We start from the raw sequence: 27,109 nt of genomic DNA on the forward strand, positions 1-27,109 counted from the left end.
CATATATAATAATTTAAATAAGGTTTGTATAACTATAAAGAGTGTTGCAAAAGTGTGTAGTATGTCACAAGTCATCAGTCAGTCATAACATGTGTGTTCAATTGTTTCGACCTCTAAGTCACGTAAAGTTGCCTTTAAATCATTTGTAAAGATCAGCTAATTAAGGTTTCTGCAATTTTGCAATTGATTCTGAGTACAGGAGGCAGTGTACTTAAATGCTCATAAACTTAACTGTGTCTATAGTTTTGTAGCCATGAAGACAAGCATCCTCTATTTAAACTCCAACCCTGATTTTTCCAAACAGATAGCTAAGTTGTTTTTATGCCTCAACCGAATGAAGCAAATGACCAGCAGGGGCACAAATGCTGGAAGTGGAGGTTCAGGCTAGAAAACTTCAGACCTGATTACAGAGTTGTGTCATTTCTAGTAGGAACCAAAAGTCCTTTGAAGTGGCATCATGGCTAAAAATGAAATAAGACTCAGATTTCCTCTTTTTGATCTATTACAACTGACTACATATCACATACAGTATATACTGATTTCTGGGCTTAAGCTGCTTTAACTAGGTTGTTGGATAAATAATGACATTTTGACTGGACTTAATTGTTCTTCCTGATTGTTTTCCTGTGCTACTAATTTGCAAGGCTTCTTTCAAAGTAAAAATACAATAACTGGAGAAAAAACCACTGCTGTCTGAGGCACTTTCAGGTCCATAACTTGCCAAATTTTTCATCAAAGGTCATTAGTTTCGTCTGATATGTGCTGCTTCCCCCTGTAATCTGCTCAATGAAAAGCAACTTGTTTACTGTTTACTGTACACACAATTGATCAGGAAAACAATGACGCAATTGACCAGCCACTTGACCTGGCCTCATAGCTGTAGCAAATCAGACGGCTCTATTTTTTTAGTCTCATGTTTAAGTGGTTTATGAATGTGGTTTTCTTCCTAATGGGACTGCTTGTGCAGGGAAAAGTCTTTGTTTGGGCTCATTGTGTGCTGCTCCTAATTGATTCGGATGATCAGCGCGTCAAAATAATTAATTTGATTCATTGTCTGGTAGCTTGTCTCCCATCAAGATGTGCTGAGTGTTTGACTCACTGCATATTTCCGATACCAAAGCTTTTGATTGACAGAGATGTTGTTCCTCCTTTTTGTTCCTTTGTTTGTTTTTAATCTTCTTTTGTTTGCATCAAAGCTCAGATATTTTCTATTCTTTGGGATTTTAAATGTGGAGAAAAACCACACATATGACTTTCACACTGAGAAAACACTGCCATAAAAGACATCAATCATGTACAAAATTCTCTGACATATTGCTTTAATGTACCATTTTAAATGCAAAGTCTGAGGGGCACACTATTGCTGGCCGCTGGTGGTGAAGGTATGTGCTTTTCAGCCACTGTAAAATGTGTATGAGCAGGGAGAAGAATGGAAGTCACGAGAGAAAGGATGCATTGTCTGTCTTTCACTGTCATTAGGCGGCGTCTGGAGGATGATGTGGAAGCAGTATGGGGTCTGGAGGAAGTATTTATGACCCTGTAGGAAACTCGTTGGACTGCGGTGATCGCAGGGAGATAATGGGAGGGAATGGGATGCAGCGAGGTGTTCTGAAGGCACCAACCAGACAAGAGAACAGCCAGGATAAATCAATGTTGGTCATTTTCTCTCCTCCGCCCCCTACCTCACCGCACCCACCCCAAGTCATTTACACATTCCATCATTAGGGTCTGTTCGGGAATTTTAAATAAAACGGCAAAAATCATGAGAAAAAGCAAATTTTATGAAAAATTGACTAAACCAGAATGTTATACTTGAACAGTTTGATGTAAAATGGCAGCATAATAAAGCATAATAATGTTAATTTGATTTAATTCTGACACCGCCGCATGAATGACTTTTCTAGTGACATTGGGAGGCATACAAACAAGACTTCACCTCATTAAACAGGAACAAACTGAAGGGAAATTACACTTAGTTATGGAAATGGATTTTAAGCATGCAAAGCATTACTTGCGCTGACTTTAAGCGGAAATAGGAAAAACATCAGTGTTGATGTTAGCTTGGCCAGCGCCATTAAAGGGAGTGAGGATCAAAGTACAATCTAACCTCTGATGATCAAAAGAGACAACTCATTACAGAAGTATATTGCCCTTAAAGATGACTGAATTTAATAAAGTGCTACCTCCAAAGGTAGGAGTGCATTTATGGTTTGCTCAAGTACAATGCACACATTACAAGTGCAGCTAAAATAGATGGATGAAGTGCTGAAATGAGTTTGCAGCGATACAGTTATATCAGAGGAGCGTTAACTTCATAGCCAAATGACAGCCCTAACTGTCGATGTGCAGTCCAAATTGGGTAAAACTAACAGCACAACCTAACCAAGATCAATTAGAAACCAGTAACCAAAAACTGTTAAAAAATTTAGGTGTTACAAATGGCTGAAAGCAGCAGTGTGCAAAACTTGAAAGCAAAAAATACCATATTAATTCTGTTAAAGTAGAACTTTGTAATTAAACACACCCTCATTCATTTCTCTTAGGTGTTTTGCTGCTGCAGGTAAGACAGGCATTTCTATGTGACATTACTGTCACAGAGTCTGCTCTCTGACCTTATGAAGCTTCTCCACTCGTGCTATTGCCCGTTATATTTTAGCATTTATCGTAATACCGCAATTGCCACTCGTAGTTAGAAATATGCATGAACTTACTGCTTATATGTGAGCCAAATTTAAACCAAGGGGTCACCTCTAACATGAAAAGTCAGAGCAGAGTAGTGATACCTGCTGTCACTTCTTTGTTGTCTCTCTTTAGACTAACAGCAAATAAAAAAGATATTACTGTTTTCAATTACGAGGAATTTTCAGCACATTGATGATTTGCTGATGTGCATGTCTCTACATGTTAAATTTATATGTTGAAAAATATAAGTTTGAGAACATGCCTTTAAAATACGTCCTTCACCTTAAAAACAAAGCTTTTTGTTCCTATTCGTCCTTCAGCTCACTTTTGTTTTTCAAGGTACTTAAAGGTGACATTGAACAGAACGGCTGTTTATCTGTTGTCTACAAACTAATCTGTTTGCATTACCGCTTGTATTTCAATGGCCCCATTACGTATTAGAAAAGCAATTAACAGTTCATTAAACTTCGAAGGTGTTAATACAAGTCATAAGACTAAGCCATCTGTCGGATTCTCTCCCAAGCCCGACTTTGATACCATCCACTAAACGACATTTCTAACCAATTAAGGTTAGACTTGGTAATTTAAATTTGAAAATAGGACATCTTCTGCCGGTTGTCTAATAATAGCGATACATATGGTGAGGGTTTGGAGAGTGATAATGAGAGAAATAGCCTCCTTAATTTGTCTGATAAATATTAGGGAGGGAGGCAGATTGAGGCCTCAGGACTTAACATATGTCTGCCTTCAACCTCCATGCTATGTTTCAAGCGAGACAAGGAGGATAGAGAAATACAATATCAGTGTTAGCTATCGTATCCCCGTAATATGATATAAAAAGGCTAGAAACTGCATGAACACTGAGGGACCCACCTACTCATTTGCTGTTTGTTGACTAGATAAATGCAGCGTTTTGTCTCATCTGCGAGCACGACAAATGAACAGGGTGAGCATGATTCAATTCATCATGTTTCTTGAGGATTTTGTGAGATTTGCTCTCATTAGTGGCTCATCTGTCAGGGAGACACTCTGATCCTGGAGAGAGAAAAAAAACTGCCTCTCCTGACTTAATTGGGAGCCACACACGCAGTGAAAGAGACACAGCAGCTATGTCAACCTTTTACATCCCAAATTTATCTTCCAAAATCAATCCGTCAACATCCTAATTGGCCCTCACTTTATGATTGCTGTGCTGGCTCACTCTCTGAGGATCTAAAACTAAATGGAGTCATAAGCTCAACAGATAAAATGTTGAAATATGCGATGCTTAGCCATCATCCGTTTATATAAATCTTAAACTGAAAGATAGGGATTAGATGAATGTGTCTGGAGATATTCAAGGAGGAGGAGACGGCTTTAAAGCCTTTCAGAGTTTATCAAAGGTTGGCACCGAGCTCCTACAGTACAGGAAATTTGAATTATTTTTTACATTATTAGAAACCTGGACAGTTTGCCAAGCAATAAAGGAGGATCTGTATCGCATCAAATGAAAGTAAAACAGGTAGCGTTCAACACAGCCTGAATGAGTATTGACATATTATTCAAGGTGCTGGCAAAAGAATGGCTCTCATTAGTCTTCTGTGAGTCGGTAATGGCAGATCACCTCTTAGGGTCACAGGATTGACAGGCTGTGCTCCCCCTCAGCAGATATCTGAGAGCTTTTTATTGGCTTCCCCTCCAAACACCCTCCTACTAATGCTGCCCGATGGCCTGGTTAACCTTGGTGATGGCTCTGAAGCTGGAAAGGTTTCACACAAAGTTCACTCAATCATTAGTAGTGGAGAAGAGTTCAATTCTGCATGCTCGGAAGTTTTATTGATGTCTGCATGTGGATTGATGAAGAGTTTTAGAGTTTTCAGTGTAGCACAAACCCAAAATGCTCCACATTTGTCAGAGAAAAGTTTCTTTCTCCTACTTAATGAACAGGTGTCTACATAACACAGCCCACCCCACAGATGGCAGCATAATTAGCAGTCATTATGGTGGTCTTCAAGAAGGCCGGGATCTGTGGGGCCGCACAGAGCGCCTAACCTCTTCACCCCCCGACAGGGCCAACAGGGGGCCGCTGACACGTGTTGTTCTCCTGGAGAAGCCAAAGGTGGAGTTCCCTTTTTATGAGGTGTCATCCTGATGTGCTGGAAACTCTGAGACATGTGTTAAAGGATCAGAATGTCAAGGGCCTCTCTGTGGTAACAGCAGCATAGGAACAAAGCAGAGGCATCCAGTGGCTTGAACAGAGAGCATTTGTATAGTTTGGAATGTGTCTTCATATAAAGGTAATAGAAAACAGGACTATTTCATGTATAATTCATGAATATTTTTCCTGTATCTTCTTCTGATTATGATGTTTTAGCTATTAAGTTAAACAAGAATCTAGTTTTTAAAGTCAAACCAATGTCCTTTTCCTGCTTAAAAATCTGTCAAACTGACCTACAGTGCCCGTCCTGAGCAGTAGACATATGCTGGTGCAACCTCGGACTGATATGACCTTTAAAACAACACCGCTCCCTTCTGCTGCTCTGAAGGTGGCTGCAGATGTGGTTTGTGAGGTCATTCCCTGTTCATGTCACTGTTCATGCCCGACTACCCCTCCGTTGTTGGGCCACTGGTGGGGGTGAGCAGAGGCTGCTGTCATGGGGTTTGGGGGGGCTGGGGTGGTTGCCAATAGGCTTGTAATTTCCCCTCACTTAGAAATGAATTCCATCTAATCTCATTGCACCATGTCAAATAGTGGCGCGACACGCTGTTTTATACTGTAACATTTGGTTATACTGAAGCAGCTGACTGCCTCTCGCTCCAGCCCGACACCCTCTGGATATTAAAAGTCTGTATAATATTTCACCGAGATCGGATGTAGCTTAAACACAGTGCATTAGCGTGCCCCTGATAAATACTTCCAACAAGTTTGCAGCCTTACATTTCTTATCCAATAAACTTGGCTCGGCCTGTAGCCCCGATTTACTGTGATCTCACCACATTACGAATCAAGGATGAACTTACAGGAAAAGAAATGACCCTTGACTGTTTCTGACAATAGCACTGTCCCTTTCAGTAATGTAGGTCAGATAATCAATCTATTCTAGTGACTGATGGAAGTACGAAACATAGAAGATATACTTGATAGTGGCAAGTGGAAGTGTGGATGATGCAACATCATCTTTTGAAGATAACCTCAGGAAAAAACATAATAAAGAAATATAATAAAGGAAACAATAAATGCACTTTGTCTGGTACACCACATAAGTCGCATATTAGGGTAATGCTGGTTACTCTGAAGTGCTATTTGGGAGTAAAAACAAAGAGGTAGAGAACACAACAATGACAGCATTATTTTGCTGTCTTTCTTACAGAAAAGCACGCTAACATAACAAAGACTAATAGTACAGCAAATGTTCACAGCATTTGGTTTAGGTTCCAGCTGCCCAAAACAAAGGACATGTTAAACTGTAAAATATCGATGATGTGAGTTTATTCAGCCCATGTTAATCATCCTAGTAAACATCAGTAAAATCAGTATTATGTAGGTAAATACTGCATTACTTTCCCCTCACCTCAGTTTCTCCTTTCAGCAGAGTGAAGTAGCCACTGGAAGGAGTTAAGATTCTGGGGTTGTTTGCAGTAATAATTTATTCCTTTAAAGTCATAATCAGGCAGCATCAGAGGAATGTAAGAAGTTCAGCTCCATTGCAACCCTCCCATCAGTGAGTCATTATTACAATATTGCTGCTCTTAAGTAGCTCACTGACTGGCTGACCAGCTTTGAAATACACACTAAACCACTTGCAAGCCTGCACAAAATGGCCAACTGGCTCATTGCCTTCAGTGATAAAATGAAGAAACTCACAACAAGGAGAACACTGACACCTGCTAACACAAAGTTGTTTGTCAACTCAAACCTGAGGCAGTCTGGGTGAAAACTTTTAACAAGTGTCATTCAGCAAATTGTATTACAGTATAGACCTATAAATGTTTGTGTTTGCTTTTTTAAAAAGTGAACAACGAATTATTATAGACTACATGGTTATTATATATATATATATATATATATATATATATATATATATATATATATGTATGTATATATATATAAAACCTATTTACGTTATAAAATTATAGAATATTAGTCATGATTATTTTGAAAGATGGCATTTGAAACTTGCCTCCTTGTATAAAAAATGGATTTCTGTGAGCTGAGTTAACATCTTGTTCTTGAAAATGAACCCATTTTCTGCAGACACAGTCATTAGGACAATACTGTTCAATTAAAATTAATCTGTAAACAATCCTTAAATGTATCAGTTAATCATATTTGATGACGGTTCCTCCAGGACAGTGCTCATTTAGTTTGTCCATTGTGACAGTCGAGAGCATAATTGCTACTAAAACTCATTCAAGTCACTGACGTGATTGCATGTTTTTGATTATTGTGGATTAATTGTAAAATTGTAAAGCAATTGGAGCATTTCTTTCCATCAGGTTGCCAAATTATATAGCATAGAGCGCCAAAACACACACAAACACAGACACACACACACAGAGAATGGGCAGCCACTTAAATACATTCATTTGTCTCGTGTTAAGCTCATTTCCAGAAAATGAGGAAATGGAGTGGATTTTTTTTTCTTCCTTTTAATCTTTCGATAGGATTTAGGAAGCATGTAAGTGAGGTTTTCTTTGTTATTTACACCAGGGCCTGGGCCCCTAAGTTTATCCTGGCTCATATGGAGGCAGCTTAAGAGGCAGTGAGCCCTGAGAACAATGGCTCTTAGTGGAAGCAAAATGACTCCTGTGTTTCATCTGTTGTTATGGTAAAATGTGGTGGCTCTAAATGACCACTTCTATGCATATGTGGATTGGTGTTTGCCTTTGCTCTGGCAGGGAGCCAGTGACTGATCCTTCTGTTCCCCATATGGCAGCATTGTGGTGAAAATGCTGGACAATTGCCCCCCTCTTCCTCAAGAGAAGCCCCCAGGTCTCGCTGCTGGAGGAGAAACTGTTGGTTTCACTTTTTATCAAAAGCCCCATAGGTGACCGGACAGCCTGCAGGCACACACACACACACACACACACACACACACACACACACACACACACACACACACACACACACACACACACACACACACACACACACACACACACACACACACACACACAGCCATCCTAACACTTTGACACTTTAATTGATAAATATACAGGCTTTTTAACAAGCTGTACGATACCCACAACTGATTGGCATTAAAGGGTTGAGGGGCCAGAAATGTTGTGAAGGTGACAGAATGATGCTGTGCAGGAGAGTGTTAGATGTCTGCAATTCATGCTAAAAAAAGATTAAAAGAAATTCAATATACATGTTTGAAAAGAAAAACAGATTCTTCTCCAGCATGTATTAATTCTATCACTGTGCATTAATCCACTAAGGGAGAGATTTCAGTTCAATTCAATCAGTTCATAGGCTTACCAGTGTGATCTGAGGCTTTTCTTTCCTCTGATGCACATCTAAATAAACATCTTATCATTACAGCACTTCTGTCTTCATGTAATAAATCACTTTGTTTCATTTGCTCAATAGTTGGTTGTTTTTTCAAAGCAAGAAAAACGGAGAAATATAGAATCTGTACAACTACAAGAGAGCGAGGCCCTTGGCGGAAACACCCACAGGCTCTAACAGCTCACTCGACTAATTTGGAATGAATTTTAAAAAGTTCATTACTATATGTAAATGCATAGCCACGCTGAAATCTGCCAGATCTGCAAATATGCTGATGATGCAGCGACAGACAATGTAGCCCGTGTTGTTTTGTTTTAATGAACAATGCTTTCCCCGCAGACGGATAATGTGATTACCCGATGCTCCTCCTCGGCAGTTGGGTTGTCTCAGTTTGCTGAAGTTATTGTGTCCTCCCTGTCACTGCGCTCTGTTTGCATGGCTGTCACATCGGCCACCCTTAATGGAGAAATTAATTACCACTGGTGTCATCTCTCATGACACAGGAGTCAATTTGATCATGTTAACCAAATGAAAGGATATACCCGTCCGTTGTAATCATGATTTGATGGAGAGGATTAAAATGCATTTAGGCTATTTAACAGTATTCATTAGATACAACTGCCATTATGTGATGTGAACTATTAATTGATTAAAGAGGTCACATTCTCACTCTTTAACCTTGATGAAAGTGCTGGGATTGAGATGTCACGCGCATATAATATGAAGATATGAGGGAATCTAAAACGTATCAATTTAGAATATATGATCTTTAGTAAGATTGCATGTTAATAGCCAATAAAAAGCACAGTATCTTTAGAAAATTAGACATTAAAAGCTTTAGATGTTTTGTGTTCTAGCAGAAATATTATACAACCTTTCTACCACAGTAGCTAAATTTTGTAGATGTAAGGTACTTTAGAAGACTTACTCAAAAACTGCATAAGTTATATTTTGAATTATTTATGCTCTGCTGTCCATTTTCATCCATTTCATGTTACCGATGTAACTCCAACACATTTTGAAGGGAAGTAATATATTATTAACCTTACTATATTTATATGAAAGCCATAGCTGCTTTACAAATGAGGATTTACACATTTAAAAACTTCTAGTAGGCTTTAAAAACACAACACATGGTGATTAAACCCTGTCATTTTGGTTTGTCATCTCTCACAAAATGAAGCTGAGGTCCTTTGTCACATTTGACACACTTATATCTGGAATGTTTCACCTGCAGTTTATACAATCCGATATATTATAAAAACAGCAACGATAAGAAGGAAGGAAAACTAATTTGCGGCAGATTTTTGATTTTCTTTTATTACTTTGAGGTCTTCCGAGATTTATTTTGTGGCCCTTTGGGAAGAAAGTACCCATATTGGAAACTGCTTGTTCCCGTAAGCTACAGCTTTAAAATGCTGCTTACACATTGTTATATTAAGATTTATAAGTCTTATCATATGTATGTATGATATTATGTATGTGTAATGCATAGTAGTATATGTAGTCACGGCCATGAGGGACAATTTTCTGTCAAATCTGTTCCTTAAGGTATATTTTGCTTAAAATACTTCTGCTCTTTAACAGAACGAAAGTTTTAATACATGACTTTTACATGCAATTTTTACTCCATTGTATTGATATTTTGACTTCAGTACAGGATCTAAGTACTTTTTCTCAGACTGTCTGCAGTCTGAATGTTAACTTACTGCTGACTTAAATGGGAAACCCCTGCATGCCTCTTGAAAACAAACACACACACACGCACACACACACACACACACACACACACACACACACACACACACACACACACACACACACACGCACACACACACGCACACACGGAGAGTGACACACACACATATACACACACACTCAGACTAGACCTGTCAAAGGACTCCTTTGTTTGCTTCATCATTCATTTCTCTTTCTGCCAAAGTTCACTTCTAAGCCTACACTGGACTCCCCTTACTAGAGCCATCTGAATGTTGCTTTGTCGCTCCTCGCAGGTTCTTCATAGAGCTCAGGCGAAGCTTAACTAATCACTCATAAATGTTGCTGAGTGGACGGCGACTGCACACAGCAAAACAAATCACTCGCCAGGAACACCCTAATTGGCCTCAAGGTCAGAGGCGAGTTTCAAGAGAAAAATACAGCACTGTTACTGCAGAAAGAAATGTATCTATTTCTTTTATTTCCTTGCTTCCAAACAACCTCACACGCCATTGTAAGTATGTGCATGTGCCCATAAACTCACTGGCGGTATGCACACGCTCCTAAATACTTAAAAAAAAACCACACACACACAACTCCCTCCACCACTGTATGGGTTTGTGAATTGTTAAAGAGTAACAAAGCTGTTTTGTGCCCGGCAGATAAAAGACCTGTGTACCAGCGAGGTCGGCCACTCCATAAATATGTTGGCTCTTCTTATTACAAGCTGTGTCCATGACAAAGGACAAACAGCTGGGGAAAGAAATGCTACATGGCAGGAATGGACAAGGGCCATTTTCAGCCTGGCTGGTCAGACACCAGCCCCTGAGCTGTCCCCGCAAAGGCTGTTTACTTGACCCACAGGAGAGAGAGGCAGAGAGAGAGAGAAAGTTGACACAGTAAGCCTCTAGCTCTCCTTCCTCCATCTCCTCCAGCTCTCTCTTTCTCTGATGACAAAGATTAAGCCTTGGAACAATATCCCCAATGCTGAGGACGGGTCATCAATTACCCTATGATACTCTTCATTACCTTCCACCTGTTTCATCCACCACCTCCTCTCAGTGATCCGCCCGGCTGTACGGCGCTCGCCGTGGAGAAATGTTTAAAACAACATTCAGAGGTGTGTTTACATACCTGCACTGTCGCCAGCAGTGCACATTTGACACGGATAAAATTAGACATGTCACCGTTTTGTTTAGGAATATGGGACATAAAGACCGGAATAAAAGTTAACATACCACAATTAGTGATATATTTTACATTATAGGCCCATTCTAATTTATTTTAGACTAAATATCTTAACTTTTTAGCTCTTTAAGATTGCATATTTTCATTGTGGAAGTTTAGAAGCAATATACTGGGAGATAAAATAAGCATAAATTGAAATTTTGTGGTTAAAGAAATCAGTAAATTCCAAACAATCATAATAGCCACCACTTTGTCATTATTTTCTAGTTATGTTGTTGAGATTTTCTTGAAATTCTACGTGTTTGGTTGAAGCTCTATCTATTATCACTTTTAGGGTGTTTTTATTTGCATTCATAAAGTTCCCATATGTTTATTTGTTTTGGTTTGCAGCATAATTGCGGCTACATTTTATCATGCAAGGATGACAGAGGGATGTAAATCGCAAAACACCGGAGACTCGAAAACATTATTATTTTTGATTAACTGTTTTGAAGTAACTGTTTACACTGCGAATCAGATCAGATAATATTTTCCTAAGTAGCATTTATCTTCCACTGTGGATTTTTTTTTTTGGCTTTAATTTTTTCCCCCTCTGAATTAGATTATTTCTGATGTGTGCATCAGTAATAGTGGAGGAACCTGTTTATGTTTGATAAATAGGACTGGTTTGTGGAAGGGAACAAATTAATTGGCAGAGTGTGAGCTGCATTCGGAAAACAGCGGAAAGCAGCTTAACATGACTCATGCAAACAGAGGTATCATGAGAACAGCGAGAGGGGGAACTCAAAATAAGCTGCGAAAAACACAATTACTGCACGGGTTTTCCCTCTCCAAAGCTTACTATTTCAGCTGACTGTGAACTAGATGTCATGTTGGCCAGTTCATTAACCCACTGCTAGTCATTTCCTATACTTTTATCGCAGAAATTGGAGGATCAGTTTGAGCTAAAGTTATATATTTCTCTTTATCTTTCTCTTTTTTGGTATTTATAATTAAGCCAAACTGCAGAGAGACCTCCTTTACAGAACATAAAAGTAAAATTGATTCCTAAAGATTTTTGCTCAGGCACATTGACTGATTCCTGTATAAGGGAGGACCCCTGCTGGAGGCACTATTTGTCAGAGAAAGAGGGGTTTCTTTCTCCATTATATATTCATGTAAAATTACGGTGTTGCTTATCTGGGCTGACCCTCTGTGCTTGCTCTGTGTCACGCTGGCTATGACGGTGAGGATTTGTTTGTTCACTTGGATTTGGCTGCAGTGTTTATCATTTTGTCTCAGATGATGTTCATCAGAGCAGGACTCTTTGGGGAATTGTGCTTCTGTTTCTCCTCCTCTGAGATAATTAATATTTAAAAGATGTTTGCTAACTTTGTAACCCACACTTACAAATGTTAATTAGTTGTTCAGTTAGTGTTATGAAATCACCACAGCTTCAGTCAGTCAAATGTAGCTGGATATTTTATGGATAAAAGTCTTTTTAAAATAAAATTATGCAACATTTTCAGGTGTATAAATAGAGCCAAATTTGCTGTTCTATTTTCAGTTATCTCTTTTCTTCTGTTATCTGTGAGAAACAAAGTAAACTACAATGATACTGACATCCTTTCTCATATTTTGGCATTATATTTTATTTCAGTTCACGTATTAATTATTTGAATTAACCTACATGAGCTAACGGCACCTCATAGTTTGTATTTCTTTCATCTCCTTGCTATTAGTTTCAGTAGGCCTCCTGCAAAATAAAGGGTATTGAGAATGCTTAATTCCTAAGGGAGAAGGAGGTGTAAGTGTATTTAAGAAGCAATCCTTGTAATTTATTAGATTCTGTTTTTTTCTAATTAAATAGCACCTGAATAGCTAACACCATTGTCTGGCTCTGCAGCAAAATGGGTGCAATGCCGTTTGGACTATCAAGTAACTATTGTCTCACAAAATGAGATATTAACTGAATTGAAAACCATCCCCTGTCGCATTTGATAATTTATTTGCATAATTAGGTCTTAATTTTAATTCACTATGCAAATATATGCCCCTTTTTAAATTGCATTTAAATGTGAACTGGATCCACTGTCAGGCCTAATGTGAATGTATTTAATTTTATTATCTGGAAAGCATAAGAAATTGTTGAAGACGAAACACAGAGAAAGGAATAGTGCTGAGGATTTAACAATGTTTGAAACTAAAAAGTGTTTCAGAACATTTGAGCATTGTGTTAGTCATGTTGCAGAGAAAAAGGAGTGTTTTCTCCGGCAAACATCTTGTTTTCACAAGAAGTCTGTGTTGAAACTGGAGAGAATTATACGGTATCTGTTTCTATTTGGATGTCCCGTCCTTTCTAGGGAGTGTTATCTCTTGTTTCACTTTTTAAGAAGGAGTTGTGCTTAGGAGGCATGTATTGCCATCTATTATTCTGTGAATCAAATGAGGGCAGCAACAGGGCAGCTAAGAGAGAGTGAGCCTCCGGTCCAGTCCAATAGTGGCCTTTGTGGACTGAGGGAATACAAACTCTAAGACAGGACAAAGTCAGAGGAAATTGACCTGCTTGATCCTTTCCCTGAGAGGGAGGCGGCTCTCCTCCTTTCATCTTTTCCCAAGGGCCCAGATCTTTGGGCTACACTTAACAAACAAAATACTGTCTGGACCTAACTCTTGGTTGTGGATGTCTTTGGAGCTGAGAGATGCTGATACCCAGGGTGGCAGTGGGCTGGTAACAAGGAGGAGGAGGAGGGGGTAACCTGAGACAGACAGGTCTCTGGGGTAGGGAAGTAGCCAAAAGGGACAAATTAGCTTTAGACAATAGGGGACCTTTTCCATCGGGGGGATAATTAAACGTTTCTTCATCAAAGCTGAGACAGTTTGCAAGCTGCTCATTTTGTAATTCTATCATGTTTGCCCCTGAGATATGCTTTCTGTACTTTTATCTACCCCCACCACTCAAAGCGCTCTTCAATTCAATTCAGTGCCGTTGCCATTAATTCTGATTCTGTTTGATTACTCTGTTGGGGTTGTTAATTATACAGAGTTAGAAGTGGGTCTAATTGAGCTCAGTGGAAACAGGGTGTCTGTTGGAGGGGCAGCATATATGCCCCCTCTTAACATACTGCAAAAAGACCTTTGTTTCAGAATCTTCCTGAATGTGAGAAGCATTCGACAACGCATGCTTGTCGTGATGTTGTGTTTTGCTGTTGTTGCAGGACGTCACTGGCGGTGAACCACTGAAGAGTCAAGTGAAGAAGCTGCTTTTCCGTGAGGTAACTTATCATTTAAAACAGAAGAGCAGCAAACTTGTTCCTTAAAACATTTTTATAAAACCCAAGCTGACTTTTCCTTGTCTTTGTGTGTGCATGCGCTTGTGCTGTGTAGTACATGCCCAAATGGGGGTGATGCATAATGTGCGTGCCTCTGAATGTGCGTATGGGTAAAAGACAATGTGTGACGGGTCTTTTTCCTTGGCCACTGAGCTGTGGACCACAGGGTTTGTTGTGTGCCTTGAATCACACGAAGGAAGCTGAATGATGTTGCCCCAGCTCTCTGAAGGAAGGCCATGCTTGGCTGGCTCCAGAACAGCCTTAACAGGATATCACAGAAGAAACTGTGGCTTTTGTCCAGCTCTCCTTTAAAAAAAAGCTGTGTCAAAGGGACTTGGGAGGGTGTTTCTTTTTTCAACAGATGCTAGAACAGTGTGTAGTGGCTCTCTGGAAGCCCATATCTACAATGGCGCCTATCTAACCCTGTGACATCATCAAAGAGTGTGCTGTGTGGGGCTGCCGGGCTGCAGTGTAGGATTCATGCCATTACAACGGCAGCAACATGTCTCTTAAGGCACCAGTGAACAAAGCTGAGCACCAGCGCTTTTACCCCCGCTGGAGCCTTTTCTAACACACTGCTGCAACAAGGATTATGATTCAGTCTCAAAAACAGTAGATTTTTTAGTTCACCATCAACAACTCTGCAGAATAAACTACAATAGTTTGCTTTTGGAGGCCTTGGCAAAAATGTTTTAGATTGTCTTTTGTGTAGGAGAGCAGAGAGAGAGAGAGAGAGAGAGAGAGAGAGAGAGAGAGAGAAGGTTCCAACTCTGTTACGGAGCGAAATTATTTTTTTGCACAATCAGTCTATTTTTTCCTTAATCTATCCACTTTGACCCCATGTGTAATATTTCTTCAATCAGCATGCATATTCTAACATATGTCTGTTTGCATGTACAGTACAGTATGTTAACAATATGCTTGCATTCACATTGAGAGCATTACAGTTTCAGACAGTGTTTGTCAGGCTATAGCCATGCTGTGAGCAGCCCATCTCTGTGAAAGCCTTAGCCTCGGGGCTATAGACAGACCCCTGGGACCAGCCTGCACTCAAGGGCCTATTTGTTCAACAGAATGTGTTATTCTATCACAGCAAGCCTGTCACAGCAGCAATCATTCAAATACCCATTCATTTCTGGAATTCTGACTCCTCAGGCCTCCGAGGACCATCTAGACCCTGTTTATTTGTTTGGTTTTGGAGTGGGCTTGTCTCTTTGATTCATAGAAGCTGAAGGTAATATTACAGAGGGAGATATTCATTGCAGTTCTTTAGCAAAATTGTAGGAGTTATTGTGTATCTTAAAATTAACCAAAAAGGTAACAGGAGACAGTTTGAAGGCAACTCTCTTTATCTTGTATTCCTGGCTGTTGAGGATATACATGAATGTTTGTTTAAATGTAAAGAAAACAGCTTAAGTTAGCAGCGAAGTGTGGCTCCTGTTAGCGGCTGCAGTCAAATCCACCTTCATCCTTGTTCATGAATGTTTTTCTAATTGAAAGTGATATCTCAGTGCGAGTTGTTGGTCAGAGCCTGTGAGGAGTGCTGGTACAATGGACCTGTCAGGGTTGATGGATCTCCAACACAGCTGGGATATAGGTCCCCAGACTGAAGCCAATAAGAGCAGGGCCAGTATGTAAAAACAGAAGCTCAGAGCTGTCCATCTGCAACTCACACAAACATATGCACACGTGTACATCTAATCTCAGGTACACACACAGGGCCTGATCAATAGCATATTCTCCTTAGGGAGAGGAGGGTGTGCTGAAATACAGAACTGGGGTTAGAGTGAGTGGCACTGGAGAGAAGTGAAGGAGGCTGTGGAGATAGTTTCTCATAATCAGTATTTTGTCTTGAACCACTGGATTTTTTTTCAGTTTGAGTATAATCAATGAGAGAGCCCATTTTAGCTCGGCTGGTTGATGATAGCCAGTCATTACAGATTAGCCCGAGTGAGTAATGGGAACCCCACAGAGCAATGTAATGCAATTCAATAACTTCACTTGTGGGAGGAGGTGTGACTGGTGGTAGTAGTGGGGTTGGGGGGAAACATGCTAACCTGGCTAGAATTCAACAACAAAAACTTGCTTTTTTACAGTGATGTTTCTTTTTATCTCCAGGTTTTCTGTGAGATCATGAATAGGATTAAATACGTATATATAATTCTTGTTTTACTCCACATCTTCACACACACGCACACACATACACACACACACACACCCGTCACCTGCCGCCGTGAATATTTCAGTCTAATCTCAGGCTTACTTTACTGTTGTACTACTTGAAAAACAAAACGAGGCACCCCTCCGATGCCAATTAATTAGGAGGATATGAATATTTCAGTGCTCTATGATACACTGGTGGCTGCGTTGAGATAGAATTCACAACAGCTCCTAATGGAATATTAATAATGTGGTGACGTTATGGTCTTCGTTTTCTCGGCTTTCAGTGAAGGTGTGCATGTGGAAAGGGTTCATACACTGGTCACTCTTTGGTAGGAAGTCATCAAACAAATGCAAATGGAAAGAGCTGCCTGCTAATACAGAAAGTGTTACTAAATACAGAAACCCATAACTATGTCTAAATTATATGAACAGCACGTCTAAACCAGAAAAAAATAAGTTTGAGCTCATTTTCCCATACATATTAATCATTGTTTTGTGTCTATTTCTATTTTAGTCTGTGCTACGTAATGCATATTTTGCTTTTTTTTTTTTACTGTCTTTTCTCATGTTACAGCTTTTCCCCCAAATGCTGTTGTACTGATGCATGTTGTGTTATTGGTGTAGATGTTAAATAGGGTTTTTCCAGTTCATGACGTGACCATTCACTTGTTAAAAATGCTGTTTAACAAAGAGGTTGAGTTATATTTCACAAGAAAAACTAAAATATCTGTATATCTCACTTTACAAAACATTATTCCAGTTATCATTAGAGCTATTAAGCATGAAGTCCCTATAATCAGATCTTTCCAACCTATTTCAAAATGCATGACTACTTCTTTTTCTCATACACTTTTTTTCTACATACACATATAGAATTAAAGTTAAAGGACTGGCAATAAAGTTTAACATATTGCTGCTAAACTCACAAGCTGGTAGTTATTAAAAACTTATTGGGATAAGAGGAACCTTCAGATCCATTTAATATTAAAGTAATCTCAGCCTTATTCATATTTTCTTTTTATATCTCTATTCAAACTCTGTGTCTGACATGCATGTTAGGGTTCACATCAGCTCCACAACATTTTGTCGATCATCCCCTCATGTAGTTTGGCGTCATGTTCTTTGCATGAAGGTGTTCACAGATACCACAAGGGAAATATTTGGGACATAAAAATCATTTTCTGTGCCAACACAACATTACAAAGCTGTTGTTTTACATTTATTCATTTAATTATTCCTCACTTTCATGCCAACTCCATAATTATTTTCACATTAGCACCTGCTGCATTTCCCATGTGTGTGTATGTTTGTTCTATCGCTTTAATCTTCATCATTAGGTGGCTTAGCTCGGGCTACGTTGATGTTTATTAAGGTAGAAAGTCAGCTCCGTACTTTGTCTTGGAGACTGTGCAGCAGCATCAGGATAAACTTGCTGTTGTGATTTGAAAGTGATGCAGATTTTGTTTCCCTCCTTTCTCCTCTCTGGATGGGATGCCACTGCCAGAGCTTATGTTATTCATGGACAGACTCATTTCCTGCAGCAGCAGCCGCACGGTTCGATAGTGAAGCTGTAAAACAGTTTCAGCAAGCCATAAACACATTTGATGAAAACAAATTAGGAGCGAGAAATATAACTGACGGAAAACATAACAGCCGGCAATGGAATCACATTAGAGGGGACGCTAGATGCCGCTGCAAATAAATGTGCATTTAATAAATGGATAAATACAACACATAAAGCCCTATGTTGCCAAAACCCATTCGTCATTTAAATGTCTCCTTCTTTTTCCATTAAATCTCATATTAAAACACCTTGAAAATGAATGTGAGGCTTTAACAACTTGACAGTTCCCCACCACAGTAACCTGTTGACACTCCGCTCCTGAAATATCGCTTAAGGCCAACTTAACGCCTTTCAGATGAAATCACTAATGGCAATAATCTTTTGACAACATGAGATGAAAGTCTCGCTGATTTGTTGCTGTGACGCAGTACTATTCTTGTTAATGAATTTTTAATATCCTTAATGACAGGAGAGGAACGATGTAATTAAAAGAGCAAGTTAGGAAAAACGCTGACTCCAACTCTTTATGGGGACCATTTTAATGTTAGTTTAATTGGAACTAACACATTATCTTAATGAACAGATTGCCTTCAAGGAGACCATTTCCCCTCCCCTATAGCAAGCTCAAAGTAGCCCCTACGCATAAAGAAATTTCTTTTGCAGTCTTTGAAACAACGAAGAGAAGGAAATATACATGGAAACATTTTCTTCCCCGTGCCATAATTTGTGTTTTGAAGACTCGTAGTTTCACAAATTCTCTGTGTCCAGCCTTGAACAAAGAGATCAGGGTGTGCAGTGGGTGTGTGCAGGCCTGGCTGCTGCAGAAGTTTTTGTGGAGTGAAATACATGCAATCAGCTAAACATGGCCAACAAGCAGACAAATTGACCACTCCACAACCTTGACACTGTTGACACCTGGACACCTATCAGCGCTCCGTCCCGTCCATTAACGCCCCCATGCAGCTGTGAGGAAGACATGGGGAGGCGGGATTGAGGTAAGGGTGTTTTTACGCTGGGAAGCTTTGGGCAGTTGAGTTTAATTTGGGATTTACAAGTGACATTGTGCCCCCATGGCTGTCTTCTTACTGGGCCTGGTTTATGGAGTGAGACAGTTGGGTCTTTTCCTTGTGATTAGCAGGCCTGCGACCAGCCATGCACAGAGTATTATAGCTCACAGCATTATGTATCAGAGTTTACAGACCCCCTCCATCTCCACAGACCCCTTCATCAACCCCCACCTTCACTCACACCTTTGGAAGGTCAAGCCTCTCAAACAAGTCAATAACTAATGAAGACGTGCAATGTCTATGCTACTGTACGTAGCAGGAAATGGGGGGGGGAAACTGAGAGAAGATGTAGAAGCACCAAAATGGGGCACACATACACACACACACACACACACAGACACACAAAAAAACAGATTAATATTATTAAATGATTTGGGGTTTTCCAACTAAGGGGGGAAAGCAGAGTATGAACTGTGAACAGCCACATGACGACCCGGAGGCTTATCTCTCAGAGGCTGTTTGGCTTAAGCCATGGCATTAATACACTGATAGCCTACGGAATAGCCAAGCATAAAATGAATGTGAAAGGATGAAGAAACAACAAGAAAAGGGAGGAAGAAAGAGGATGAAAGTGGTTAGGCCTCCAGCTTAACAGACCAGAAATATAGAACTACCAGAAGCATTACAGGGAGGCCCTTATTGATATGAGTGTTATTTCTGAGACATGCTTTTGTCACTGCTTTACAAACAAGACTAATAGAAATAACTTTTTTGGAAAGTTCTCCAGGGGCCACAACATTTAGAAATATATAATGTTGAATGGCAAAAAGAGATAATGAACTTGGAACCATTCATCAACAAGATACGACAATAAAGTACTAACTTACGAAGATGGGTAATTGAATTTGAACAAACATAAAGATCCGGTAAAACAGAAAGGATTGAAGAAAACAAATCCTCCGTACAGCCTTTGTAACCTAGCCCAGTGCTGAGGCTTTTATCCCTTTATTTTATTGATTAAAAAAATCCCAGAGGCACTAAAACGTACAGTCAATGATTAATGTCCCTCTCAGAAAAAGAAATTATATGGAATAAATTAAACTACTGCAGCAGCAAATTGAAAATAAGAATGTAAATGAGCTTTGAATACTTAATATCATAGAGAAAAATAGGCAATGAGGCCCAAAAATGATGAGGGATTAGCACAGAAACATGACATTAGCTCTAATGGCAAAGAGTAGATTTTCTCTACTGTCAAAATGTAACTGTCGCATCTGATTTTCTGCCAGGTAAATGAAAAATGGGAGACAGTGTATCGCAATCGAAAGCTGTAACCTTGTTCACAAGGTGAAAAATATGGACTCAGAGTTGCATATCAGTACCTCAAGTCTGAAAATGGATAATAGAAAAATAATATATTTTGAAATGCAATTATAGATACTAAGTGGCACTTATCTAATGTATGATTTGACTGTGTAGTGTACTGTGGGTTTTACAGTTGTAGCATTTGTTGTTGCAGGAGTACCAAGAGAGTACTTTATTATATATATATAACTTTACATAATTATATATTTGTATAGATATGTATGTATATATTCCCTTGTAGCTTTATCTTTTTCTTGCAGGGCTGTACTCACATCTGCACAGAAACAAACAAACAAGCTCTTAGACAGAGGTGTTCAGCATCTCTCCTGCCTTCCACATTACTCGTCTAGTTATCCTGCAGGAGAGAGGAACGGTGTGAACTGCATCAAGCGACGTTCTCTCAGTTGGAACCTTTAATTATAACTTCACAGTATCAGTTACAGCAACCTTGCACAGATGCTAAAACCCTCGGAGGCTTGGCTACTCTACCTTACTTAATCTGAGCAGAAGTCACTGAGACAGTGCTGTACCATCAGCCAGTTCAATCAGACGCTAGTACGGCGCCGCATCCTGCATCGGGGTCCAATCACGGCACAAAACACTTCAGGTCACATGACCCAGTTACTTAGCATCCTCCATCAACACCTACTATTTTTTTTTTTCAGTTTTTTTTGTGCATGCGATATTGTTATTTGCCTCTTCCTCCCTGCCTCTCGCAGCCTCTCTCTTTCCAGAGGATATAGTGAGGTCTGTGCGCGCAGAGCTAAAGATGCTATAAAAATTGCTGAGGTATAAAATCGAAAGTGCTCAAGCTGTCTGCGACTGGAATTGCTGGCTGGCTAAGGCCTGTTGGAAGTGGTAAAGGATCCCCAGCCAAGACCTGCTAATGTTGTAAATCAGAGAAAGTTTGGGCTTGTTTGTTTACATATTACAGGCTTCACAGCGGGCCTACTACAGTACACAAGGAGCTGTGCTTGGCCCGGGCTATTGTATGGGTCATAAAACTAAAGAATATAATGGCAGCTCAAACCACCCACTCCTGCACTTGTTCACTGGTTATAGTGTTTTGTTCAGATTGGAACAAACTTGTGTTACAAGAACAAACGTTTAGAAATAATGCCAAGGATTTCTTTAGTAGTTTAGATGGAGAAAAAAAAATCCACAGGTTTTTCCAGAAATAAAAGCCACACTTTCAAATTGCAGTAAACATAAATAGAAATAAACCATTAAAATCACTTCACAAAGACATTAGCCAACCACAAAGAGATGAAAAGAAGCTAATAGTAAGCAAACCAGATGATAAAGTTTACACAAGTGGGATGTTAAACCTTTATTTTTAATGTTATTGAGTTAATTATCAATGTGAAATAAATTAAAACTGCAATTTTCTTTTTTGTATTTTTGGCTAAAAGTAAAAGAGACATTATCAAGAATGTGTGTTGAAACCAAATGAAAAACGGCATTGAAACAATATTTTTATTTATTTTATTATTATCCGAGACGTGTCTACAAAACCTACATGGCAAGTCTTTGTGCGTCTGTGTGTGTGTGTGTGTGTGTGTGTGTGTGTGTGTGTGTGTGTGTGTGTGTGTGTGTGTGTGTGTGTGTGTGTGTGTGTGTGTGTGTGTGTGTGTAATCCCTAGTTGGTTCACTGATATATACTGTTGCACCCTCCTATACAGTACATTTTAAAAACATCCACTCAGGTGTTACCGTGTCTTTCCAGGTGCACTGTGAGCCAAAACACTTATCCTTAAGAGAGATCAAGCTTGCACGCTATCTTATCAGCGCTTACAGTGCTACACGTACAGTAGAAGTACACTCAGCTGCTCATGCAGACCCTGCTTACAGGAGATCAAACGCAGGTCAGAGACTCCAACATACACCTCCTTATAATCCACACGAGTGCGAGTCTGTATGTATGTGTACGACTGCGTGTGCATGTGACGGAGAAAGTAAGAGAGCTCGAGCAGTTACTCCTGTGTGTGTGTCGACAGCAGTGGTCTGGTTGTTTTGTGACAGTCATAGGCAGAGCACAGGAAATGTACCACGATGTGGCCAGTCACAGTTGAATTTCTTCAGTGATAACGACAGATTCTTTTTTTTTCACCTCAGAGGTCTGACAGTCCATCCTTACAATACCATAATGCATTTTTCTGAGGTTAGGTCAGTAAAGAAAATACGCCAGAAAGTATATTCTTGCATTGACTGAGAGGCAAAGGGTTACTTATCATCTGCACATTTTATTTATTAGCTTTTTTATTTTATTTTATCTGCTTTAATTTAAGAGGGAACATTTGTAAAGAATGACCTCTTAAACACACACACAGTCACACACACACACACCACACACACGGAGACACGTGCACGCAAAAGTGGGGGAAAAAAATGAAGGATGGAGGAAGGTGACAGGTAAACAAATTCAGTGTCATCTTCTCCTGCTGTCTTCACTGTGCCACTTGGCATTTTAATGGAAGGGAATCTGATGTAACATATAGTGGTAACTACAACAGCAGCCTCGTACCAGAGGGGAAAACTTAACTCTTCAGACCTATGCATTAAACATATTGTAGAATAGAGTGTAACATTTATCACTGTCATTCCTAGAGAGTTTGTGTAAATTTAAATGCGCTCAAGCGTGCTGATTCCCCCCCTCCACAATGTATGCGTACAATGCCACCCAAAGCCCATTTTCCTGAAATCCTTCTCATTGTTCTGCACGACCATACCACCAAACAGCTATTCATCTTTGGGGAATATGCTGTACAGCAATGTCTTTGTATCTGAGGCCTTTTTCTGTTTCCCCGTTCCATGTTTCATAATGCAGAATCTGTCCACCAAGGTTTCATTGGTTTAATGTATAAAAAAAAGCTAAATAAAAGAAAATGTATCCAACAAGATTGCATATTTGCTTCACTGTAAGGTAAATTTGTAAGCTAATTTCAGAAAAATAGGTGTAAATGATTACCTAAAAATGGGTTTCTGGTAAAAGGGATATTTTATAGAGAGTATAATCTGATTTGGTCCTTTTATATATATATAAAAAACTATATATTGCTTTAATCTATTACTGGTTTCACTTTGACCTACAGAACACAGAAAGGCCTAAAGACAATTAAATAAGACTTTGTAGATTATTCATGACAAGTACTTTTCCAGGATTGTAGGCTGGAGTAAAATGGAACAATAATGCCTTTAAGCGTGGAATATATCAGGACACTAGTGCATGGTAACACCAGATGACACATTAAACATTAAATAATTACCTAACCTTTACAATTTGCCGTGCCAATAACAGGAAAAATGACAGATCATGGGTTATTATTCACTGAGAGATCTTATACATAATAATGATGTCATCAATAATGGCCACGATATCACGGCTCCTGCAGCTTTTAAAAAACATTTAAGGGAATTACTTTATTTTAAATCATCGGTCCAAGCCCGGGCCTAAACCGCTCAGTTGGAAAAAAAAGGACAAAGTCCTTTAAAGACTGTAAGGGAGACAGAGAGAGAGCAGCAGAGAGAGAATAAAAGCTGCTGAGAGGGGACGAAGGAAAGAAAAATGTGCCACATTAAGTTTCTGTTACCAAAAGGCAGTCACGAGTCAATTTGCCACATAATGCATGTAGAACTTGACTGAAGAGGCACATCTCTGCTGTAAACGTGTAAGGTTGTCAGTGTTCAGGCAAACTACAAATACATTTCATCTGACAAATAACAGAATTATCCTTAAGGAGTTGACAGCCAGTGGTGGTCTTTCATTTTTAGCTGGGCCTTTAGAAGCCATTTTGATTGAACCTAGTTCATCAAGACTGTAAATGTGTATATACAGTATGTGTATGTTGTAGTGGTGGTGGTAGTTCACTTTGCTTTTCTTTGCACACAAAACTAAAAGAAACGCACGTTTTTAGGTGTAAGGCACTGCATTTGTACTGTATGTATGTAGAAAATGTTTGTAGTCTTCAAGAGGTTGCTTCAAACATCTTCGAGGATTTAACTCATTTCTTTTGGGGATTTTGATTAATCTGGCTGTATGTCATGCTGTAGAATGAATGTGGGACCAATCAGATGCTTCACTGATGAAAAAGACGCAAAATATGTGCCTAAAAAAGGGCCTAAAAAATTGCCTAGTACTGTATATCTTTGATTAAGTTGTACTTCATTCTCAGAGTAAAAAGAATTTCCTCAGTTGTCATGGAGATTACATCTTATTTGTGAGCCCCACGTTTGCCCCTCTCTGTCCTTCATTGTTTGTGACTGTTTCTTTTATACCGTAATGTGAAAAACAAAAAAAAAATCCTCTTGACTTTCCAATGACGCTCTCCTGATTGATGCCTTCTGTTCGCACTGATCACACATTATAGAACACATTACAGCATATTGTGCATTTCAGTAAGGGTCATTTTCAGAAAGCCGTTTACTCTGCCTCTGCAGAAAATCTTAAATAAATTTAATTGTCTGCATCCACCATCAGAAATGACTTTATGCATTTTGCTTCATAATTAAGAGCTTTCACATCCATAAACTTAAAATCACTGTGCACAGCTGTTGAGGTGTAATTAAAGCATTAAATATGTGAACGATCAACTCCCACTAAACAAGATGACACCCCGACACAGAACTTAGAGGTGAACCGTAAGCTGCTGGGCTTTTTCTAAAACTAAGACCGAGGCTCCCAAAGTGTTTCACCGCTTATCCAACTCTCAGATGTCATTCCCATAAATCTCACTGGCTCGCCTCAGCATTAGTAGCTGAACTGATGCTAACACCATTAGCTGATGATTTAATGACACCGTAGATGAGGACAGTCATCCTCCTTCTATCATTCTCTTTTTTCCCATCCCTGCCTTCTGGCTGAAGATACAGTGAATCTGTATGTTTTTGAGGATGAGGGTGGTGACAGTCGTATCTCATCTACCTCCATTACGCCAAGGTCACTCTGATGCATTTCTTAATGTGATCAAGGAAAGTGTCACTTTTGCAGTTCTGTGGCAGTAAATAAGAACTGGCTCTAATTTGAATGTAGTGTACCAGAGGCCCTTTATGGTTGTTAATTTAGTGTTTAAATACATTTAACAGTTGAGAGAGAGTACTGATTAGGCCGGCTCTCAAAGTGGAGGCTATTTTTCTCTCTGACTCGCTGTAGATTATTATTGCTATGATGTGACAGATGAATGCCGAGCTTATTTGAATTAGAGGAACTTCAAAGGCAAAGAGAGCAATAAAATTTTGTCATTTTCTTAAATCATTTCTCCATATTTCTCCTTCTAATTTATTACATGTTACAAACAAAAGGTTTCATTTATAGGCAATGAGAAGTCAACATTTAACACATATACATGTAGAATAATGGATGTACAATGCCTCACATCTGTCATATACTTTCTTTCTGTCTCGTAGAAAAAATACAAAAACGTTTTATACCTAAATTACTTTTCTGAAGAAATCATTCCATGAACATATCTACAAAATCAAAACATATTTATACAGAACACATCGGTACAATATTCATTAGTAAAGTGTTTTTACCCAGGAAACTCTGCCCTTAGCAACTAAAGTATGATTAATGTGGTTATATTTAGGCTTGGAGCAACTAATTAATGCCTTTTTTCTCATAGAAAGCTTGTGGGGGGGGGTTCTGTTTTTGTGGGGGGTTTTTTGTTGTGTTTTTTTTTTTTGCTTAAATTAAAAAAAAACTTTTTTCCTTAAAGGTGGAGTATGCAGTGCAATTTTTTCCTCAAATTCAGTAGTTCTCCTCCTAGTTGCTAGCTATCCCTTCCATGTGTAGTCTAAAAAGCCCCTATGTTCATATAGCCCTGGCTCTGTAAATGGTAAACAAACAACATAGCTTGGGCTGATCCACACAGAAACATTATTCCAGGATATTCTGTGAACCTTGTGGGAAAGGGAAAGGGTATTTGGGGGAAGAAAACCTGGCACATGCTAAAAATATAAGTATGCTAACTAGCTGAAAATCAGCACTTGTTCCTCAGAATTGCAGACTTCACCTTTCACCAAAGTCCTTTTGTTGTCAGAGCTAAACGTACCACTAGATCCCAACCCGTCCTGAACTTTTAACTACAGTACAAAACGTAGCACTTAGGCTAAAAAGGTGCCATAGTACATAATCTGAGTATTACTTATGTTAAAACAAATGTAGGAAAACTATTTTTGGGTCACACATGCACCAATAATATGGGATAGTTTCATATCATATATTAATGAAGTATGCATTTTATATATATGCTAATTGACATCTCTGATCAAAATGACAAAATAGCTACCATGACAATAAATACATCACACTCAGTAAAGCTAAATATGTTCAATATTAGACAAAGGAAGTGACATGTGGCTTGATTTGCTGAGCTGAGCCCAAAGGGCATCCGGCCCTGCATGTTGCTCACTATGAACCCAACTGCAGCAACACGATGAAGTCATTGTCTTTATTATTTTCCTGTAGCCCTCCACTTTCGCCCACATCCTCCACCAGCTGACAACACACATTGGCCATGAAAGCCAATAAGGTCCAACCAGCCACCTCCACGCCACAGATTTCTCCTGACACCTAATGCCAGTTATGAAATTGGGGGATAAGTTAATGTGTCACAGTAGCATT

At 39.3% G+C, this 27,109-nt stretch overlaps 1 long non-coding RNA gene across 1 annotated transcript in view; it reads left to right on the forward strand.

Annotated features, from left to right (window-relative positions):
* The window catches only part of LOC127537638 (uncharacterized), a 161,426-nt gene that overhangs the window by 115,501 nt on the left and 18,816 nt on the right, over nt 1-27,109 (forward strand). The window contains exon 4 of the long non-coding RNA XR_007947419.1: nt 14,275-14,331. This is a non-coding gene — a long non-coding RNA (uncharacterized LOC127537638). The remainder of the gene's footprint in view (nt 1-14,274; nt 14,332-27,109) is intronic.

Source organism: Acanthochromis polyacanthus, chromosome 15 (assembly GCF_021347895.1).
Source record: "Acanthochromis polyacanthus isolate Apoly-LR-REF ecotype Palm Island chromosome 15, KAUST_Apoly_ChrSc, whole genome shotgun sequence".
In the NCBI taxonomy this organism is placed as follows: Eukaryota; Metazoa; Chordata; class Actinopteri; family Pomacentridae; genus Acanthochromis; species Acanthochromis polyacanthus.